The sequence below is a fragment of the Papio anubis genome, chromosome 16 (genome assembly GCF_008728515.1).
Source record: "Papio anubis isolate 15944 chromosome 16, Panubis1.0, whole genome shotgun sequence".
Taxonomy (NCBI): domain Eukaryota; kingdom Metazoa; phylum Chordata; class Mammalia; order Primates; family Cercopithecidae; genus Papio; species Papio anubis.
This window is the reverse complement of record NC_044991.1, coordinates 45,495,562-45,514,982: the sequence shown is the minus strand read 5'-3', so window position 1 is coordinate 45,514,982 and position 19,421 is coordinate 45,495,562. Positions and strand designations below refer to the sequence as shown.

The 19,421-nt window shown below is 37.8% G+C and overlaps 2 long non-coding RNA genes across 6 annotated transcripts in view; one reads left to right on the top strand and one right to left on the bottom strand.

Moving 5' to 3' along the window:
- Nucleotides 1–992: 992 nt before the first annotated feature.
- LOC108580664 lies at nt 993–18,378 on the bottom strand. Its single transcript, XR_002515221.2, has 3 exons — nt 12,892–18,378; nt 5,970–6,072; nt 993–1,777 (listed from the first exon to the last, which is right to left on the bottom strand). It is a non-coding gene; the product is annotated as an uncharacterized LOC108580664 (long non-coding RNA).
- Nucleotides 17,082–19,421, top strand: part of LOC110740537 — a 42,286-nt gene continuing 39,946 nt past the window's right edge. For 4 of the 5 annotated variants that reach the window (XR_004179013.1, XR_004179012.1, XR_004179011.1 and 1 more), the window contains exon 1: nt 17,083–17,189. This is a non-coding gene — a long non-coding RNA (uncharacterized LOC110740537). Of the gene's footprint in view, nt 17,190–19,421 lie in introns of all 5 variants that reach the window. The other variant, XR_004179014.1, reaches the window with a different exon arrangement.

The following is a 19,421-nucleotide window of genomic DNA, read 5'->3' as shown; positions in this document are numbered from 1 at the left end:
ATTCAATGGTTTGGATCTGTGTCCCCACCAGATCTCATGTCAAATTGTAAACCCTGATGTTGGAGGTGGGGCCTGGTGGGAGGCAATTGGAACATGGGGGCAGAGTTCTCATGAATACGTTGACACTATCCCCTCAGTGTTGTTCTCATGAGAGTGGGTGAGTTTTCAAGAGATCTGGTTGTTTAAAAGTGTATGGCACCTCCAACCTCTCTCTCGGTCCTGCTCCTGCCAGGTAAGACACTTCCTCCCATTTTGCCTTCAACCACAAGTAAAAGCTCCCTGAGACCTCTCTAGAAGAAGCTGCTGTGCTTCCTGTACAGTCTGTGGAACTGTGAGCCAATTAAACCTCTTTTCTTCATAAATTATCCAGTCTCGGGTATTTCTGTATAGCGATGCAAGAACTGACTCATACAAGGGGGCTCCTTTAATGCAGGGAACCTGGGTTATAACTACAAATAACAAAAAGGATTCCAGTGTCTGAGTCTGTGTCTCTATCCACCCTTCTTACCTATGTGCCAAAGAGGCAGGAGAGTGATTCTGATAATAAAAAGCTCACCGCCAATATTTTATTTTAGTACAAGAAAAGAGATTAATACTATGGATGTAGAGAAAGTAAGAGTTTGGAATCTAGAAACTACTTAGATCCCAGCCATGCCCTTACCAGCTATGCAATCTCAGGTGGGCCACTCAATCCCGCTGACAGTCAATTCTCTCATCTGTGAAATGAGTATACCAATGCTACTTTATAGGCAGCTTTGTCAGGATTAAATGAGATAATTTAGAAAAAGTACTTAGCAGGGTGACTGGTTTCCTGGCCCTTAATAAGTATTTCATGAGTTCAGTTCTGTGCCAAGGATAAAGTATTGCTCACCAGCTAATTGGCCATTGTTCAAATTCATTTTAAGAAAAATGAAAACTTCAAGCTTAGTAAAATTAAAATGCTCTGACCCCTTGTATTTTGGAATTATAAAAGATATTGTTTCTCAAAATAATGGTGGTGGGAGGGGTGGGGGGGAACTCTCTGTTTGCCTTAGGGTCATCTTCCAGCTCTTATCAGGTGGCATTTGCGTTAGTTTTGTGGTAAATCCGTCCAGGATGCTGAATAAACAACTCCTTGCCTTTAGTTGGATCTTCAATTACATCAGATATGTGACCTGATGTCTGGAAGCCCTGGGCTGCCAAGGACAGAACAATCTCTGTGAGGTTATTTAAAGGAGATCTTTGTTCACTGGCCCCCAAATGTCTTTGTCCCATTATTTCTTTCAGTCTGGCATGCTCCCTTTAAATCCCAAAGGCTTTCTGCGTTCAAGAGCTCCTTATCTATTGTTATGCAAATGTCCCTGGGAAAAATTAATAATTCTTCATCAGCTAATATTTCAAGGAGAGCCATAGCAACAAATGCTAACAATTTCTTGGAAGCTCAGCGGTGGGAGAGGTATGTGTAAGATAAGGAAGAAGGGGTTGGGGGAAGAGTGAGTTGTCTCTAAAAGTGGAGGTAGATGAGAAGGATGGATTTTAGAAGTAGATAAGCCAGCTTCAGATTCCCAGGGAGCCAACCTCTGTTTCCTCATTCGTAAAGCAGGAAAAACAACACTTACCTTACTAGGGTGGTTTTAAAGATTATGTGAGACAACATGCAGACTGCTTGTTGTCCTAGGCATTCAAAGGAAGTGGTGACCATTAACTCCACCTCCAGGCTGTAGGTTCTGAGGGACTAGGATGCAAGATCCCATCTGCCATTTGCTCGCTGTGACCCTGGCCGTCACTTGGCTTCCACCTGTGTAAAATGGGGAAAAGGTGCTTTCCTAATCATTAAAAATGTACTATATGAGGCACAGATTATTAATTTCTAGGTAGAAAACCATACAATTACTCAAGTCAATTGCATGTCATTGCTAATTTAAAGAAAAGGATAATCAATTGATATTGGGTGAACAGTTTTAATTTGAAGCAGGATTAGTCAGGATAACAGTGTATTTTAGCCAGAAATAAATGTAAGTCTGTAGTCATTAGAGTTAAAATAGTCTTTCTAACAGCTAAACAGCACTAAAAAAGACTGCTGAAGAAATTTGACATGTAATAAAAAGGAGAATGAAGAAAAAGTAAGAGTGGATTTAAAAGGCTGCTGTTCCCAGTTTTCAGACTGCAGGCTGCCCCCTGCTGAGCTGCCCAGCTGCTCAGTTCATTTCTTAGTGATGTGCCTTTTTTGGGCTCAGCCACAAGATGTCAGCCTACGCTTAGCCATTTGTGAGTTTTTCCACGCCTCCAATCCATTTCTTCCCTTCCATTTCATTTCCTCTTTCGGCTCTGAGCAAATGAATACTCTTTTGGATTGTGGGCACTAAATAAATAACAATGGAGTAACTTGGGCATTCAAAGGGCCTCTACTGATAGCAGCTTCCACAGAGTCGCAGGAAGAGCCCCCTTTCCTTCCCATTGCAGTCCTCAAGCCTGGGAGGCCATTGTCCTCTCTCAAGCCAAGTGTATCTATGTGTTGGCACTTCCTACACAGGGACAAAAAATCCAGGATCCGTGACCCCTAGGAGAGAAGACTGTTAACCTGTCTCCCAGGAAGGTGGATGAAGGCGATTTCAGGTTGGCTCAGCAGCCCTGGGAACCTTCAAGGGTGAATACTACTTTCTCACTTGCAACCTGTCTTCCCCAAAGCATCAGTATTTGAGGGCAAGATACACCACTCAGGTATAAGATGCCTGTAGTAGCTCTAAGAATCATGTTCTCACCACATTGGTGAAGGCAAAAAAGGGGCAGATTTTCTTTCCCCGTGGATTTTTGTAAGCTTTTGAAAATTTTCCAAAAACCCCCCTACACACACCAGCAAATATACACTTACAACTGACTGGTCAGAAATCAGTCACCTGCCTGTCCCTGAAACAGTCAGCAGCAAGAGGAGTAGGGATGTCATAACTGGTTTAGATTAGTGAGATCCATCTCCTGGGTCTAGGGAGGGTCCACCTTCCTCAAGCACATAGCTCTTGCCGAGATCAATACTCCTGGAGCTGAATTCCAGGGCCTGCACTGATGAACCAGAACTCAGGACACAGCTCTGTCTCCCAGGGGCTGAGTGAACACAGGTCCAGTCACGACTGCCCAGGGAGATTTGCAGTGGGCTAGAGTTTTGCTAAAGAGAGGCCAGGTAACCACAAACTAAACTACATATCCTTTGCTGGAGGAAGAGGAGGAGGAGGAAAAAGAAATAAATGAGACTGTGACTGACAGAGCAGGAGCACCGTCATCTCGGACAAACACCGCTGCTTTAACTTTCAGCTCCCTTTTTAGCCTCATGCATTTCAAGGACATCACTTCTCTTCTAACTATAAGCAGACAGAAAGAGCAGACAGTAAAACACAGATAAGACAGCTTGGGCACAGAGGAAAGAAGGGGGAAAGTCTCTTGGGCAACTGCCAAAGTCCACCCTCGTACAATGGGCCCCAGTGAAACAGTGGGCTTTAATAAGCACATTCCTTTCCCTTCAGGTGCACTAAGATAGGGAAGCTGAAAGCAGACTCTGGGGCTATGCCCACAGCTGCAGAAAGATACATGAGAACAGACACACAACTCTCCCTCCCAGATAATCACAACAAAGAGACACAGAAGCAGTCCAAGCCTCTGATAAACTCTCCCACCCTGAATCCTTAAAAACTCTTAGTCTGTAAGAGAGTGTGGCTCTGACCTAGCTTGGCCAGCTGCCCCACTCAGGTTTATTTAAAATAAACCTGTCCCTATTGACTGTAAAGCCACCCTTCAAGTTTCTCTCCTCGTTCTTTAATTCTTGCAGTGACTATATTGCCTCTGGCATCAAGAGGACTGGGGTCAGTGTAGTAACTCTGGGTTCTGGGACCTGCTCTGCTCAGACTGTCTGAGAACTTAAGAGCACGGTGCCTCTGTTCTCTGGGTCTGTTTCCTTCAGAGAAGTGCAGCCTGTTCCAGGATGTGCAGCATCAGAACCAGCCTGGGCTACATGCCTTCCATGGAAACAGGCAGGCTCAGGCCCATGTTTATTTGTCTCTCACTGTGCCATTGAGCCACCAGAGTCATGGGAGCCAGTAATTTCCAACCAAAGGGACTTCTATGCCCACTTTCTAGAACCTCTCCTGGAGCCGACTTCTGGGGATAAAACACACACACATGAAAGCAGGACATACTGAGGAAGGGGGCCTGGGAGGAACAGTGAGACCACTCCTGTTCATCCCTATAAAATGGAAGACAAGTTGATTTATCATTCATTAGACGGAACTATATAATAAAGGTATTTATGTGTGCAAGGCTGTGGTATGCAACAACTCTGGAGGAAAGAGGAAGAGAAAGAAATGAGATGTGGCTTTGGGTTGTATGTGCAATGCTTTTTCTCAGAGAAAGCAGTTTTTCGCAGAAAGAAGCATGCTATCTGCTGGGATGTTGCTGTCCCATGAACAGTCACTATACCTTGATGCATCCCCTGCAGGGGACTCAGGGCCTCAGGAACACTAAACACCACGGGACCAGGCTTCATCTTGACACACACTGGGAATCAACCCAGCTGTTATTTCCACGGGTATGGAAGAAAACTAATGACTCAAGGCTTGAATCGTAAGTGGTCCAGCTTCCACTGGCAGAGGTAGATAAGTGGGTGAGAAACTCAGATACATTCACAGCAACTGCAGCCTCTAACCGGAATGGGGTGAACCTGTGAGCCACCCTTGGCTTCACCCTTGCTTTCAGTTCACAACTTTGTGCAAAAGAGAACTTGGCAGCAATGTGAAATGTCACAATTTGAAGGAGTCTCTGCCAGGGCTGGATGGTTCAATTTCCTTTTCCACTCACTGCCCCAACATTGTCCTGCTATTTTCAAAGAGGGAAATCCAAGCATAAGGGCTTCGTGAGCCAGGCTGAGAGCTCTGGACATGGAAGGAGAGGGAAGGGCCAGGTTCTCACTGGGACACATATGGTGGTGTGTAAAAGCATGGACCCTGCACCAGAATAGCCCAGTCCAATGCACTACATCATTTCTCCTATTTCTAGGACCTCTGGCAATCTCCCTGGAGACTTCTGTAGCTCAGTCTTATCCTTAGCAAATAAGGCCAACAGTAGTACCTGCCCCTGAATTTTTACAAGGTTAAAATCACAAAACAATTCAGAAGAATGCATGGTACAGTGAGGGCTCAGTAAATGTTTGTTTTTATTATTATTTTTACTATGATTTACCAGTTATTCTAATTTTGAGCAAGAGGGTTTCTCTGAGCCCTAATTAGGAGTCTTGCCCTACCTCAAAGCAATGCAGGACAGAAGAGCCCCCAAATTGGGGCTTAGCCTTGTTCTTGGCTTCACCCAGGAAAGAATGTAAGGGTAAGCTGGTGGTGTTAGACAGCAACTTTATTGAAGCAGTAGCCTATAGCAACAGAGGCACTGTTCCTTGCAGAGGAGGGTTAACCCATAGACAGTGTGCCCAGAGTGGCAACTTACGGCAACATCACCAGAAACAGACCTGTGGCTGAACAAGTTGAGTTTGTTACTCTTTGAAATAAGGGAAAACACTGTGGAGAACTGTGGTGTCTCTCAGTAAGAGCGTGTGAAAGAAGACAGTATAGGATGTGGGACTTAAGTTAGATTCCTGTCTTCATCCGTTCTGGCTGCTAGATAACAAAGTACTATTGCCTGGGTGGCTTATAAACAACAGCAATTTATTTCTCACAGTTCTGAAGTCTGGAAAGTCTAAGATCACAATGCCACCGTGGTTGGGGTCCAGGGAGGATCCTTTTCTGAGTTGCAGAATGCCAATTTCTTGCTGTTTCCTCACATGGCAGAAAGAGGGTGCGAGAGCTCTCTGGAGTCCCTATTATAGAAACACTGATCCTATCTGTGAGAGTTTTACCTTCATTCCTTAAACACCTCCCTAGGCCCCATCTCCTACAACAGTCACCTTGGGGGTTAGAATTTCAGTGCTTGGGGAAAAGTAAACATTCAGTGCTTACCAATGCTTTAGGGAATGTTTGACGGAATCAGACTTTTGCTCTGAAGTGGAGGTCATCAGGAAGTGATGTTAACACTATGATTGAATATCTTTAAAAATGTTACCTACAATTTGGAAGGAAGTAAGGTTAAAGTTGTGATTGGTGAAGAAGCCACTGTTACACATATTAGATGGGAATGAGGGGTGTTTGGTCATTTGTGTAGTTTAGATAAGGTTCACGTTTCTGTCTGCATTCAGACATGATTGTGGAGTGGTCTCCTTTTTGTCTTGATTCATCACCATCACAGAGTGGCCTTTTCTGATGCTGGTACTCGGTGAAATTGTTTATACTCAGTCAGAGAATATTATGACCTAGCTGTGAGTGCCTGTTCCACACCTAGCAACACCAAGGCCTAACAGTGCTGGACCAGTTCGCCAATATGAAGGGTTGCTTCTCTCTTTCTTTATACCCTCTTTTGGCCAAAGCAAATTAGTCAGGCATCAGGATGTATATCATTGATATCCACCATTGCTGAGATGTTGCTAATCTGATGTTTATCCAGAGTTCACTGCCTGCAGGCAAATTAGGGTTTTAATTCACCATCTTGTAGTAGTCAGGACATCTCTCTTCTTCTAAAGCATTTCAAAGTCATGAACTAACCTAAAAATCATAGCTGCTATAACACCTTCTTTATCTTTGGGCAGCTGACATATCTGAGTGAGGGCAATTAAGTTAGCCCACTGGAATTATTTAATTTCTGAGAGAAGCTTATATTTCAAGGCCAAATTTGAGTTTCTGATTACATACACAGCTTCCTAATTTTCAGTTTTTCTTTTTCAGTATGAACCGCATAAAATCAAAATAAAATCACATTTATCTTGGCTAGACGGTTTGCATGATTGTGAATAGTTCCCAAAAGGCTGGTAATTATTGGGTCCTCTTTCATGAGATAAAAAATCAATCAATCAATAAAATAAAATACAAATTAAAATAAAAAAGATGGTGCTTGGGTTCAGAGTGAAGCAGCAATGGATGTAGACCTTTGAAGGGTAAGGCAGTACTATTTCATACATGCCACACGACTGTCAATGAAAGAATCTGTGTAGGATGAGAAACTGTTAAGTGTAGTAGAGATCCTAGAATTAAATCAATGGAAGTTTTCATACATTTTGCTGTTGCTGTTACAGATCTTAAACAAGGTCGATAGAGCTTGGCTACTAGAGCTAAAAAAGACTGAAATAAGCAGTAGGTCCCCAATGATTCCCACGTAATTGGGTCAACACTTACTGAGAATTTTTATAAACAAAAAGGAAAAAGGGATTTGTGAATCTAGAATCTTGGAGAAAAATCTTTTAATAGTTATTGTTTCTGTGTTTATGCTTAACAAGGAACATACTTCTTCTAACTTGAAAAGTATACAATTACTAAAAGCTAATTCTAGTAAAACTTTTTACTAATATAAAAGTAGCATCAGCTCTCTTCTGGATTTGACACATTTGGAAAATTTTTTGTATGTTTTTAAATCCAAAAGTTGAAGGAGTCTCCTAACAGTTTTGAATTATTTAAAACCTGAAGAGTTTCAACAAACCTAATTATTCCTATTTTCCTTTATTTTATAGGGTGAAAGAGCAAAATTATTCTGAATTTTGGAAGAGTAAAAAAAATCATTATAAAAGACAAGATATAAATCATAACTAAAGTCAAATAATTTCAGGCAACGTTATAAATACATTGTAAATAACTATTCTAATTAAGAAGAAATTAAGAAAAGTAAACATGAAGTTTCTTAAAAACTGATTTAAGTGCGTACAAAAGGCAAAATTTAACAGAATAATTAAATCACAAAAAGAAACTTCTACAGTCTAAGCATAAAATAGGCCAGTCATTTTACATGAAAATGACACTCATTTTTTTTCTGTTTTACATCATTTTTATAATAATTTGGAGTAAAAAACATGTATTTAGGTATGCAGAGACAAATATAAAAATAAGTAATAGTTAAAACTTCTACCTATGGCTTTAAAAAACAACTAACTTACCAGTATATTAAATAATACATACATATCATATTAACTTTGTCCTATAAATAAGCTATTAAAAATTTCTTAAGCATAAAATTATATTCATATTCATATTTCTCTAATTATCATATCTTGTGTAATTAGAGATTTATATTAATTATCCTTATATTAAATTAAATAAATACATATTATAAAATATATAGTACTTCATATTATAAATATATAAAATACAATTATATTATAAATATATAAAATACATAATTTATATTATCAATATGTAATATATGAATTATATTTAAAATGTATAATATTTATATATATTTATTTATATATATTATTTTTTCTCTATGAACACACATTATTTTAACAATTCAAAGGGATGGATGCACACACACACATATATACCCATATACATATTTATTTCTATTTGTATAATTTTGAATATACTAACTATATATTCTCCAAAGAAAACTGCATATTTTGTTGTTAATCTATTGCCATTCTAAAATAATCAAAATAGAAACCTTTGTTATTTGTATTTTGAGTCCATTTTTTACTTAGAAACTTTCCAGGATTTAAAAACTTATTAATTAACTGAATTATTTGTATAAGGTATTATAGGTAGATAAGGACAGAGAAATTGTAATTTAGTTAATAAATTAAATAATTATAATTTGTAGCTTGTAAAAGTATCATAAAATGAAAATTTCTAAAAAGATATTCATTATTGTCATTTCATTTAGTTGAATACAATTTATACTTATAATTTTGTATTTTAAGCAAATTATGAAATTAGTGGTAACTTATTTACAAGCATTTTTATGAAATGACTTATTTAGAAGTTTATTTATAAACTTACATATTTGTAAGTATATAAATCCAATATAAGAAATTTATAAAATTTAAGTAATGATAAATTTTATCCTCTTATGGAACAAACAAAAATACTGTCTTAACATTATGTTTATATGGTAAACTGATTTTTTAAAACTAATTATGTCAAAAACTTCTTTTATATTAAACCCAAAGTCATTACTTTTTAATTCATAATTATAGGAACAGAGGCCTACTATTTAAATATGCTTTTAAATGTCCACCAAAAGAAACACCACTTAATGACTTTTGTTCAAAGACAAGGTCTCACACTGTCACCCAGGCTGGAGAATAACCTTTTGCTTCTTTCTTTTCACATTTAATAGCTTAATTAAAATATGATTTGCATACTATAAAATGTGCGCACTCTAAGTGTACAATTCAATTTGACTAAATTTATAGTTGCATAAGCACCACCACAATCCCATTTTAATACATTTTCATACCCCCCACAAAAGGTCTTTCACATCTGTTTGCAGTCAGTTCTGTCTTTCGTCCCCAGCTTTGGTTAGGCACAATCATGTGCTCGTCTTTTCTAGACATTGCATATAAATGGAATTACACAATACATAGGCTATTTTCGTCTGGATTCTTTCACTTAGCACAGCGTTTTTAAGGTTCATTCATGTTCTAGCACATATATTAGTTGTCTGCTTTTAATTATGGAACAGTTTTCCATGGTATGGATATACCACATTTATTTAACCATTGGCCAATCAGTGGGCATTTCAGTTGCATCCAGTTAGACCTATTAGGAAAAACACTAGTAGAAACATTGACAGACACGTCTTTGTGTCAACATGATGTCATTTTTCTTAAATAGATTCCAAGAAGTGGAATTTCTGGGTTGCATGGTAAGTTTAACTTTTTAAGAAACTGCCAAACTTATTTCCAATGCAGCTGCACCATTTTAAACTCGTGCCAGCAACGTGTGGGGATTCCAGTTTCTCTTCCTCCTCACCAACACTTGCTACTGTCTTACTGTAGCCATTGTAGTGGGTATTTAGTAGTATATCATTGTGGTTGTTGTCTATGATATCTGGACCTATGATCCACTTCAGTTAAATTTTTGTGCAGTATGAGGTAAGACTCAGAGTTTTCGTTGCTCTATATACCTAACCTTGTGGCAATGCTAAGATGTCTTGATAACTGGAGCTACATGGCAAATTTTGATAACAAGTACGTAAGTCCTCCAACTTCATTCTTCTTTTCAAATATTCTTTTGAATATTTAAAGTCTTTACATTTCCATATAAATTTTAGGATCAACTTGTTAATTCTGACAAAAATGCCTCCTAAGATAATTACAAGGATTAGTTTGAATTTGTAGATTAATTCGGGGAGAATTGTGATCTTGACTAGAATTAGTCTCTAATCAATGAATATGAAATGTCTTTCCACTTATGTATACCTTTTACATTTCTCTCAGCAATGTTTTATAAATTTCCATGTATAGGTTTTGCAAATGTTTTCCTGTATTTATCACTTTTATTCTTTTTCACGCTATTATAAATGAAATTTTTATTTCATGTTTGATTTATTTATTGCTAGTATATAGAAACATAATTTTGGAGTTTGATTTACTATCCTACAAAGTTGTTAAGCTAATGTATAACTTATAACATTTTCTACGTACAGAATCTTGACATCTGTGAATAAAAACAGTCTATTTCTTCCTTGACAAACTGGATGCTTTTATTTTCCTATTTATAATTTATGTTTTCTTTATTTCACTGAGTAAAAAAACTCTACTATAATTTTGAATAGAAATGGCAAAAGTGGATATCTTGGCCTTGTTCACAAACATAGGGGAAAAGCATCCAGTTCTGTATCATTATGTGTGATGCTATCCGTGAGTTTTGTATAGGTGTTCTTTATTAGAATGATGAAGACGTGCTTTTTTTCACTAGTTTGTTGAAGTTTTATCATTTATGGGTTAGATTTTTTTTCAAATACTTTTCCTCCATTTATTAAGATAATCGTGTGGTTTGTGTTCCTTATTCTAATATGGCATATTGTTTTGATTTTTGAATGTTAAACCTACTTTGTAATCCTGAATCAAATCCTATTTGGCCATTGTGTATAATCCTTTTTGTATGTTGTTGCATTCTGTTTGCTAATATTTTCTTAAGGATATTTGAGTTTTTGTCCATGAGATATACTTATCCTCAGTTTTATCTTCGGTATATCTTTGCATTTGTATCAAGGTTGACATTAGCCTCATAGAATGAGTTAAAAAGTATTCCTTATTCTTCTATTTGTAAAAGAACTTGAGAAGGGTTTATATTACTACTTTAATTATTTGATAGAATTCAGCAGAGAAGTTGTGTCCAGACTTTTCTCTGTTGGAAAAATTTGATTGCTACCTCAATTTCCTTGTTTTTTATAAGTTTATTCAGATTTTCCAGTTATTCTACAGTCAGCTTTGGTACCTTGTGTCTCTGAAGGAATTTGTCAATTTTATCAAAGTTGCCTACTTTTTTGGCATAAAGTCATACATAATATTTTCTTATATTCCTTTCTAAACTTTGTAATATTTATAGTATTAACAGTGATATCCCCTCTATCATTCCTGATTTTACAAATTTGTGTTTTGTTTTGGTTTAGATTTTTTGGTCAGTTTAGTAAAGCTTTGTCAATTTTGTTGATCTTTTCGAAGAATCAATTCTAGTTTCATTAATTTTCCTCATTTTTTTGTTCCAAGCCCATTAACTTCCACTCTAATCTATTAACTCCATTCTTATGCTTGCTTTTGGTTTTAGTTTGCTGTCTGCTTCTAAAATCTTAAGGAGAAAACTTAGGTTATTAATGTAAGACCTTGATTCTTTCCTGACATAGGCATTTAAAACTATTTCTTTAATCTCTTCTTTCACTGCATTGCATAAATTTTGATATTAGGTTTTTATTTTTATTGAATTTGAAATATTTTCTTATCCTCTGTTGATTTCTTCTTGAACCCATTAGTTATTTAGGAATGTGTTGATAATTTCAAAATGTTTGTAAATATCCTGGAATTGTTTCTGTTGTTGGATTCTAATTTAATTTTGTAGTTGAAGTACATTGTATGATTTAGATCATTTAAAATTTAGCATGATTATTTTATGGCTTAGCATGTGCTGTATCTAGGAGACATATGTTACATATGCACATGTACACTTGAAAAAAAGTTGTACTCTGCAGTCATTGAGTGGACTGTTCCATACATCTTCGTAGTCGACTGGGTTGCTAGTGTTGTTCAAGTCTTCTATATCTTTGCTAATTTTCAGTCTGGATATTCTAGCAATTACTGAAAATCATGTATTGAATTCTCCAGCTATAGTTAATATTCTAATGGCACACTTTATTTTAATTCTATCAGTGTTTGTCTCATGAACTATCTGACTCTATTATTGGAGATACATACATATTTATAATTGTTTTATCATCTTGATATGTTAAGCTTTCATCATTGAGATGTCCCTGTTCATATTTAATGATATTTTTTATCTTAAAATCTATTCTGATATCTGTAGCCATTGTACCTCTCTTACGGTTACTATTTGCATGGTATCTTTTTATTTTGTCTTCTATCTCTTTAGGCCTTTAAGCTGTGTCTCTTGTAGAAACCATGTAGTCTGAGCATCCTTTTATATACCATCTGGTAGTCTTTGCTTTATGATTGGGGTGTTCAGTTTATATTCGTGTGATATGATTGCATGTATGTCTGTCATTTTACCATTTGTTTCCTACATGCCTCCTGTGGTTTTTATTCTTGGTATTTACTGACATGCTTCTTTGTTGTTAAATATTTCTTAAGTAATTTTTAAATTCTGTGTAAATTTTCTTTTTACTATTTTTGTGTTTTTTTAATGGGTGCTGTAGAGATTAAAATACAACTGTCATTACAGTCTACTGCAGATTAATGCTATCTTAATTACAGTAAAATATAAACATTTTATTCTAATACATTTCTTCCCTCCTTTGTGCTATTATTGTCGTTGAAATATGTTTTAATTACAATAATACAATGTATCGTTTTTGAGACATGAAGAGAAGGAATTAGAAACATACCTTTTTTTAAATCTATGGATCCACATCTACATATTAACCATTTCTGATACTCTTCATTTCTTCCTTTGGTTTTGGGTCACTGTTTAACATAATTTGCTTTCAGCCTGAAATAATTCCTTTTGCATTTCTTATAAGGCAAGTATGGTTTCAATCAATCAATTCTCTCAGTCTTTCTCTAAGAATGTTTTAATTGTGACTTCATTTTGGAGTAATAGTTTTTCTGGGTATACAGCCATTGTTGGGCAAAGTTTCATTTCTTTCAGTACTTAAAATATGCCATCCCATTGCCTTTTGGCCATCATTGTTTCTGATGAGAACTTAGCCATTAAGGTACAGTTTCTCCCCTGTACATGATGAGGTTTGTTGTATGGTTTTTCCCCTTGCTGCTTTAAATAGGTTTTTCTTTATTTTAGCTTGCAACAGTGTGTCTGCAAAACATCTAGATGTAAACTATTTGTATTTATTCTCTTCTTACTTGTTGAAATTCTTGGATATTCAGGTTAATGATTTTGATAAAAATTTGAAAGTTTCTAGTCATTATTCAAATAGTTTTTCTTCTTTCTCTCTTCTTTCTCTCCCACTTCACATATAAAGTTTCACTCAATGTTATCCCACAGATTTCTAAAGCTCTGTTCATTTTTTAAATCAAGGCTATGTAAATTTGTTCCCAAATAAATTTCTTTTAATAGACAAACAACACACAATATCTTAAAGAAGCAGAAGAACCACAGAGGCTGGTATCAGGACAAAACAAATTCACTCAGGAACAATACAAAACTGATCAGACAAACGAAAGTACCAGAGGATCCCGTATTTAGAAAAATGAAATGCAGATGTGCTTCAATAAAATATTAGAGCTCAACTGCACATTAAATTACCACCCAAAAACAATTTGATATCTCAATAGGCAAAATACATATAGGATTTTAGCTTGTGTGAGGTTTTTTGGAGAGAATTCAGGAAGCAGAGTTTTGCTTTGTTTTGGATACTATTAGGTAGTGGGGGCACTCCATGATTGGTTATCTTGATAAATCTTATACAAAAAAGTAATAGGAGAGTGACCTTAAAGCTGTGATTGTTAAACAAATGTCAGGTACTCATATTATGACCAGGAGAGGAAAATGTTTGGCCATTTTTGTGGTTTGAGCAATTTTTATGTTTTTTCTGTCTTCAGAAAATATTACAGATTGATCTTATTTTCTCTTGATCCATTATGGTCAGAGAGTGGCCTTGTCTAATGCTCGTATCTTTTTTATGTTCAACAGGAGAACTTTACTACCTAGCTGTTGAGTACCAGGCCAGATCCTGGCAACACCACATCTAACAGTAACAGTCCAGTTCTCACATGCCGGGGGCTACTTTCTCTTTTTCAATGTGATGAATCCAGGAATGCCGCACTTTAGGATATGGGCTAGCAGGGCTGCGAGGTGGGCTGGAAGGCTCTCAGGTTCCCACAGACAAGAGAGGGTCTCAAAGAACTATGCAGGGGTGGGCATCCTGCAGTTGGTGGGATCACACTGGACATTTGTAAGGAAAACCCAATGTCAGGGGCATCAATGTGAAAAGAATCTCTCTTCAATCTAGAAGAATCCAGACTGCTTAAGGCGATAGCTGTGGTCAAAAGAGGGCACAGCTCTGAGATCATTAATTTACTGAGTATTTTGATGATTCACTGGTACTAAATGGAATCTCTTCCTCAGGTTTGAGCTTATACCTGAGGTATATACCTTCCATTTCCAGAAGAGAAAGAAATCACAAGTTGAATCATTGTGGAGAGATGGTAGGAAATTCCTCCATTTCAATGTAAGGACCAAAGAGGCTCCCTAGCTAGAATGACGTTTTTGAAACTGTTTGGTGAATGTTTCTGGAGATGGCCATCAAAGCTGAGCTGATGGTTTACTTTCTAAGGACCTTACTCAGGTGGCCACTTTCATTCTCTCTGCATAAATTATTTCTGCTCCCCTCCCCCAGGCGACAATAGAACTGCATGGGCTTTCTTATTAAGAGCACTATCATGGAATTTCTAATGTGGAATTTATAAGACTACTCAGTTTTGTGTAATTTCCCTTGTAATTACTGATTTTTTTCTTTGTATTTTTTATCTTTTCTGAAATTTTGATTATTTCATGTTTCTTTTTTTTCTGTAGTTTTTTTTTTAAGTACATGCAGGATTTAAATAAAATATAATCTGGTAGTTTGTTTAAAATTACCTAGATTTCTCTTGCGATGTTGTTTATATTCTTCTTAGTCTGCTTTTGAGACACTTCATATCCTCTCTTTATAAAGAGTAGATATGTCAGGAATAAAAGAGCAATAATAATGTGCCCAGAATTTTTTCACTGTAAGACATGTCTGTGATGCTTCAAGGCCTTCTGTTGAAACAATGTCCCAAAGAGTTCATAATGACTAACAGAAATTCTTGCTTCGAAGAATCACAGATGAAAAAAATAAAAGAAAAAAAAAACCACTGAAACTCTCTCTGCTTATTTGATAAAAGAACTGGTCGATACCAAAATTAGCCAGGCGTGGTGGTGGGCGCCTGTAGTCCCAGCTACTCGGGAGGCTGAGGCAGGAGAATGGCGTGAACCCAGGAGGCAGAGCTTGCAGTGAGCCAAGATGGCACCACTGCCCTCCAGCCTGCTTCTTTCACTCTCACTCCTCCCAAATTTGCACATATGACTCATGAAGCAACACAGAGATAACTGCACATGCCTGAGGACTTTTCAGACTCTGCTTACCTTCTACAATCACCTGCTAATCCCAGTATCTATCCCATAAATCTTTCTAAATACTGCACAGGGACAAGATGAGATTGACTTCTGTCTCTTTAGGGGTTGAATCTCAGTGTAAAGTTTTTATTTCCTCAAAAACCCGTTGTCACAGTGTTGGCTTCCAGAGCACAGGGCAGCGACCCCCTTTAGGTTGATACCACTATTTCCCTCCTATGAGTGATGTCATTTATCTTCACTGGGCTCTGCTATCTTCAGAGGTTCTTCTTTTGTGGATTTGCTTTCTGATTTTTCAAAGTTTCACGGCATCAGTTTCTTCTAGTGGTTAAGAGGCAAGACACCTTGTTGTGAAGGCTGTTTGTACACCCTCCTGGGGGCCAGAGCAAACCCTGCCAAGACACCAGCCATGTTTTTGAGGCTTCTCTCCCAAGCAGACTGCAACCTCTCTGCAAGAATGTGCAAACTGCCGCATGTTTGTGGCAGCCTCACATACTGATCCTAGAGCACCTATATCTTCCTCAGTGTCAACTTCAAAACGACCTTTCTGGGAAGCTTAGTTAGCTCTAATAGGACGCATGTCTCATCGACAAAGTGATTCAGAAAATGCAAGCAGTCATCTTCATCACAGTCCTATGGACTTCCAGGCTAAGGGGCCATACAGGGCAGGATTGACAGGTAGGCCAAAGCTCTGGGTAGGGAAGGTGGTGCCAGGCAAAAGGTTTGGAAATTGATTGGAGGGCCTAGGACCATTGCAGCCAGGAACTGAGAAAGCTGGAGTTGGGACTTGAGGAGAGGGAAGCTGTAGACCATAGACTGTGGTCGGAGCCTCAGACTCAGGAGAGGATGCGGTTGAGAATGTGGAGAAGGGTGTCCTTGGGGGAGGACCTGGGAAATAAGCCTCCATGAAAAGGTCCTGGAGCAGAAGCTGGAGCCCAATTGACATACCATCACCCCATCCCTTCACGTCCAGCCTCTCTCTGCTGGGATCACCCCCTGGCAACCAGCCTTTTATGAAACCCCTCGGCCTGGCTGACAAATCCCCAGCTTCACTCCAGGTGGTCACAATCTGACCCTTGTGACCTCATGCTTCCCCACCCCCACTTGTGATTCCATCACGGGAAGTTCTTCTCCAGTGGCCCCTGATCCATGGAGACCCACCCAGCGACAGCCCTTATCTCCCTCCACCCTTGCTTCCTTCTCACCCATCTCACCACCATCTGCCCTGGAGAGCCAGATGTCCCAAATTTTGGAGAGAAACTAATTGAGGCTCATTTCCAGGACAGAGGGGTGAGCTGGATCTGAAGAGCCAAGCAGAAAGGCTTCCCAATATTACTAGGTTGGGAGGGGTCAGAAATGTGTGGCTGCCCAGCTGTTCTGACTCTGCTCCCAGCTTTTGGCTCCACCTCCTTAAAGCACTTTCAGAGGTTCCCATGGTGAGAGTAAACAGGTATCCACTGCCTTGGCCATCTGCTGTGTTCACCCCACTTCTGATCTTGTTGGCCGCTCAGGGACTGACAGCCCAGATGTGCAGCTATGATGAGCAGAAACAGGGAGGACTGGAGCCCCCAGGTGAGTGGAGTGGCTTGGCTTTAGGGAAGAGCTAGCCTGGGGATGTGGATATGGATGAAAGAGGCTCTGAGATTTGGGATCTGAACTTGGGGATCAAGGCAGCTGTTCTTTCTTTATAGGAGCTTCCTATTAGAAAACATTTTTTCAATTTTTTAATAAAAATAGGAAAGAGCCTTATAAGAAAAGGTTCAGTACTGTAGCCCAGGCTCTCAAATTGATCAGTATAACTTAAGGTTTCTATGTCTGGTTACTTTTCCTATTTTAGTATAATAAAATAAAATATCTGACTCACTAGAGGAAATACAGAAAATGTGTACTCGAAGCAGAAAAAGAATTAAAGAATCCCAGCATAGCCATCACTCGTCTTAAGAAACAGAGTAGTATTTACCTTAGCCTTCTTCTGTGGGCCCCCGCACCCTGTATCAAAAAACCACCTCCTCAGTAGCCATTATGCTGAATTTTATGTTTATTAATCAATTGCTATTCTTTGTAGCTTGACTTCAACTTTCTGTACTCTTAAACAATATATTGAATAGTTTTGCATGTCCGTAAATTGTAAATACGGCTTTATATTATTCTCTGGGTCTTCTTTTGTGGTGCCGTATCTTGCTCCCGCTGATGCACCTCCTGAATGTCTATCATTCTCACCTATGTCTCTCCCTTTCTACCCTTCTTCTAGCCATTCTCATCACTTCCCTGATCTGTCTAAATTCTGCTCAGCAGTCCATGAAAATGGTGTGCTGATGACATAGGTAAGGACTCTAACTCCCCTCAAGCAATCTGCTCACCTCAAAGGATAAAACATTGGCTCACTCCTGATGTAATAAATGACACATAAGGTCACAATACAATCATACTCTCCTTGGATACTACTTCTTATGTGAACATCAAACTTACACTCGCTTCCTACACACTAACATATCTTGTGTATTTGGAGTAAAAATTAGAGAAATAAATACAGAGATTTGAAATATAAAACATTTTTTTAATTACCGTTTCAATCTCACTGCTTGTTATTGTTCTGTTCAGGGTATCTAATTCTTCCTGTTGTAAGATAGGAGGGTTATATGATTCCAAGGAGTTATCCACATCCTCTAGGTTTTCTAGTTAATGCGCATGAAGGTGTTCATTGTAGCCTTGAATGATCTTTTGTATTTCTGTGATGTCAGTTGTAATATGTCCCATTTCATTTCTGATTGAGTTTATTTGAATTGTCTCTCTTCTTGGTTAATTTTGCTAGTGTTCAATCAATTTTATTTATCTATTTTATTAAGCTGGTTTCAAGAACAAGCTTTTTGTTTCATTTATCTTTTGTATTGTTTTTTGTTGTCGTTTCAATTTCATTTAGTGCTGCTAAATGTTTATTTTGTTTATTTCCTTTCTCTTGCTGGGTTTGGGTTTGCTTTGTTCTTGTTTCTCCAGTTCCTTGAGGTGTGAACTTAGGTTGTCTGTTTATGCTCTTTCAGACTTTTTGATGTTGGCATTTAGAGCTATGAACTTTCCTCTTAGCACTGCCTTTGCTGTATCCCAGAGGTTTTGATAGGTTGTGTCACTATTTGCATTCAGTCTGAAGAATTTTTTTAATTCCCATGTTGATTTCATAGTTGACCCAATGATCATTTAGGAGCAGGTTATTTAATTTCCATGTATTTACATGGTTTTGAAGGTTACTTTTGGAGTGGATTTCCAGTTTTAATCCACTGTGGTCTGATAGAGTGCTTGATATAATTTCAATTCCCTTAAATGTATTGAGGCTCATTTTGTGGCCTATCATATGGTCTATCTTAGAGAAAGTTCCATATGCTGATGAATAGAATGTATATTCTGCAGTTGTTGGGTAGAATGTTCTATAAATACCTGTTAATTCCATTTGTTCTAGGGTATAGTTTAAATCCATTGATTCTTTGTTGACTTTCTGTCTTGATAACCTGTCTAGTGTCATCAGTGGAGTACTGAAGTCCCCCACTGTTATTGTTTTGCTGTCTATTTCATTTGTTAGATCTAGTAGTAACTGTTTTATAAATTTCGGAGCTGCAGTTATAGGCATATATATTTAGGATTGTGATATTTTCCTGTTGAGCAAGGCCTTTTATCATTATGTAATGTGCCCCTTTGTCTTTCTTAACTGCTATTGCTTTAAAGTTTCTTTTGTCTGATATAAGAATAGTTACTCTGGCTCACTTTTGGTCTCCACTTGCACAGAATGTTTTTCCTACCCCTTTAACTTAAGTT